Here is a 3,924-nt window from a genome sequence, read left to right on the forward strand (position 1 = left end):
CCAGATATTGTAACTGAAACCACCTACTAAACCTTTTTTATTTGCTCGCAAAATATTTAACTGTTTGGGTTGTATGTCTGCAATATTGAACTACAGCATAGCTGCTATAGTACAACAGGAATACTTATATTTCGGCAGTTGAGAAGCAGAACCGTACTGTTCATGGAGAAATGCGGTGGCAGTTTCGTTGCTTTATTTCTTGACAGTCAGTATACATTTGTATCAATACAGCAGAGGCAGATTTGCTCTGAGAACTTCTCCATTTAAGTCTGTGTCTTATCCACATTCCCATGAGCCTGACTCAGTCAGAGCTGTGGCTGACTTTGTGCTCTGACCTTCGTAAAGGGCAGAGAGTGAATCAGTGAAGTGTTTTATTGTAATACTCACTGAATGGACACAATTTCTTCATGATAAATGTCTGCTCCTTTAATAGAGATACAATAATCCGTTTTTTTTTTCCAGTACGGATACTGATCCTGATATCTGGCTTTGGGTATCAGCCGATACAGATTACTGATCTGATACCAGCGTGTAATTAATAAGCTGTGTGGAAGACTGGGATCATTCTTTTTATGAGTAGATTAACATCGGGCTTGACTTAAATCCAAATTTTCTAACTTTGTAAACAAAAATGCAACTAATAAATACATATATATTTAATGTACCGTTAATTTACATAATAATCAATTGTGCACCAAGATCTACGGCGATTACAATTCACATGTAAATCTTCACTTCAGCAACGAAGAGATCAGTAATTAAAATTCCAGTTTGAAACAATAGAACCATAAATTGAGAACTAACTATAAACATTTAGTCACGATGAAGCCACAGGCTAGTGCAATTTATATAAAATCACAGATCACACATGTCATGGCAACAATTAATTTGCTAAAAACAAAACTTTCAAAGTGAATGTGCTCCTTGCTATATTAGCTGAGCTCTCCTCTTTAGCTAAATGTACAGGTGTTCTGGTGAGCTGCTGACACACGATGTAATACGTAGACGTTAAAAAAGAATAACATGAGATGCAGCTGTTTGAGTCAGTATAGAACCAAAACCCAGTGTCAGTATTGGGTCTTTGCATCCCAACACCTGCATGAACTTCATTTCATTTGTCTTAAAAAAGATATGTAATGCTTCTTATTCTATACATTGAATCCGTTGTGTTATCATAGATTGAAATAAGAAACTCAAAAATCATCACTGATACTGAAAGTTTAGATTTCAAAGAAGAACGAATGAACTCAAGCTGATTTTGTGCCCAACGCCGCTGACATGCAACAGCAGAAATGTTCTACTAAGAATGTCCTGTACTTCTTTTGTACTGGCACAAGCTGTGGGAGAACGACCTGCAACCAAACCGCGATCCACACAGCCTAATCAATCACAGCTCTTGATCAGTGTTAATAGTGCAGGTCGAAACATCCGAGCTGTGACCTTCCATCCTTTTCGATTTGCGATTTGAATTTTGTTCGTGTGTCTTTTTTTTTTTTTTTTGGCTGCAGGTCAACACAGGACAAATGTGGATGTGGAACAACAACTTCTCAGACTCTACAAAGCACGTGAGTACACTGGGACTGTAACACACACACACAAATGTCCTCTGAGGCTGTGTATGGAAGTATATGGTCAAAGACGAAGTTTATGTTTCCTTATTATGCTTCTTCAGCAAGATGCTGATTATTTGCTTGATTATTAAATGCACATATGTTGGCACCTTAATTTGAATTTTGCATTAATTGGCATGCAATATCTATTAGAATCTATAAGGGACTTACTACGTAATACGTAGTTAAAAAAAAAAATAGAACTGATAAATGTAAGATTTTTATCTATAGAATTCAGGCAGAAGACATGATTCCACAGTGTGTGCAGTAACACCATTAGAACTCTGACTTTACTGATGAAGGTAAAAGATGCCTACCTTTAGTTTATGAGCAGTGTTACTGAGTAGAAGTATAGTTTTATTCATTTTATCATAATGGATAATATATGTAACATGACTCTCTGAGAACAAATAAACCAATTTTTATTTTCTTCCAAGAAGTTCACAGAATTACTTCTTTGACTCATGCTGTAGTCATGGAATTTAGGCAATTTCAAAAAGGGATATTAAGTTTTTTCTTTTGCTCATAAAGAAAAGTGTAAGTTTTCACTAGGCTTAATTGTGCTGGATCAAAAGTTAGATTAAAGACTCATGACTTGTGTTCAGAGAGACGTTTGTGACAGCAGTGTTAAATGATGAATTAATTCTTGACAAAAATACTCATAACTCAAATACACCACCTGTCCCTGGCCAGGGTTAAATCCTGGTTGCAGCTATTGTATCATGTTTGTTTTAACTTGCATGGGCTACCAGATGGGTGGAGTTTACCGGTGCTGTATAATTCCAGTAGTGCAAGATCAATAACAGGCTCAGAAAAGTTCACTGAGTTCACTGACGCAGCTCGAAACCTGATGTTCCTCTTCATCTAAAGTAAGAAACAACCCCTCCTCCTCACAGTCACATACAAACTATGTTTTGTATGTAGGACTTCACTGGAGCCGCAGCATTTAATTCTTGTATTGAATGAAGCCTGCTGTCATTTTGATATCCCATCATTGCATATAATAGAAAAATTCTGCATGTCTCTCACATCAGTTTGTACCCTATCCCTGTAATTCATCTTGACATAATGACAAGTATGTTTGGAAACATTAGGAGCTTCACTAGAATATGAAATTAATTTCTGTGGCTTCGAGGGATCGGGCGCTGGATTGACTTGTGACTGATTGAGTGAGACGGAATAGGATCCTTAAAAGTTTTATTTTGTTGTGGCAGCTGCTTTTTCCTGTGTGTTCATAGTTGAAATTGCACTTTCAATAATAGTGCACTTCAGCTCTTCTGTCTTGTCCAGCGGGATAAATAAATATGCATCAAATTGTTTTTTTAAGTATAAAAGTCAGATCAAATTATTGATTAAAGCAGCATTTAAATTTGTCTTATGATTTTTAGTTTTGCATGGTTAAAAGAGTTTAACTTTTTCACATTTGAAATATTTTATGAAAGCTTCACTTGTTAAAGTAAATACTAGGAGACAGATAAAGGGTAGAAAGTTGAACAAATGTAATATGGTGTATAATAGAAATAGCTTCCGTAGTAATACAGACTAAAAGTAAATGTTATGCCTCTACTTATACTGACTATAGAATAAAGCAAAATCTACAAAAGTTATATGAATATATAAATCCAAAATGACACGTTCTTCTTCTTGTTTTTTAAAAGTCTTCCATTCATTGTGTTGATCTGTGTAACAAGTTGCTCAGACCCACAAAACAAGCTTTAACAGTCCATAAAAACTGTTTGTAAACTGTTCGACTGAAGTCTGGCTCTGCGCTAGAAAACTTGAATCACACAGAAGTATCCTAACAGAGAGGTGGGAAAGGTGCTTTGTTGCTTCTTGTCTCTTGCTTTTTGCAGAAAATACACTAGAATATCCTTTAAGAAAGATATTGCCACCCCAAACTGTGGCAGCAACATTTATCAATAAAATTCACAGTGGCATAATAACGTAGCCGATAGTCGGTCTTATCCTAACTCATTCCTCTTTCCATGACCTCATGGTGTTTTCCATCAAGGTCAAAAGTGTTTCGTAAAGGAAATGTTTTTTTATTTTTACTATTTGACCGTAGCTTAGTTGTCACCTCTCTCTCTCTCTGGCGTTTCTCTTCCCTCTCCTCTTCCTCTGTCCTTCTCTCTGTAGAGGTATGGCTCATGTGGGACCTCTACAGGTGTTACGTCACACACAGCACGATTGACCGAGGGTAGGATGAGTTTATTTTTCTTGCTAAGCTTACAACTGAAAAAGCTAAAATGGAAGTTTCCTAGAATGAAAAAAACCTAAAGAGTTTATAAATACTTACAAAAGCAGTTCAAGTTGT

Source organism: Pleuronectes platessa, chromosome 22 (genome assembly GCF_947347685.1).
Source record: "Pleuronectes platessa chromosome 22, fPlePla1.1, whole genome shotgun sequence".
Lineage (NCBI taxonomy): Eukaryota > Metazoa > Chordata > Actinopteri > Pleuronectiformes > Pleuronectidae > Pleuronectes > Pleuronectes platessa.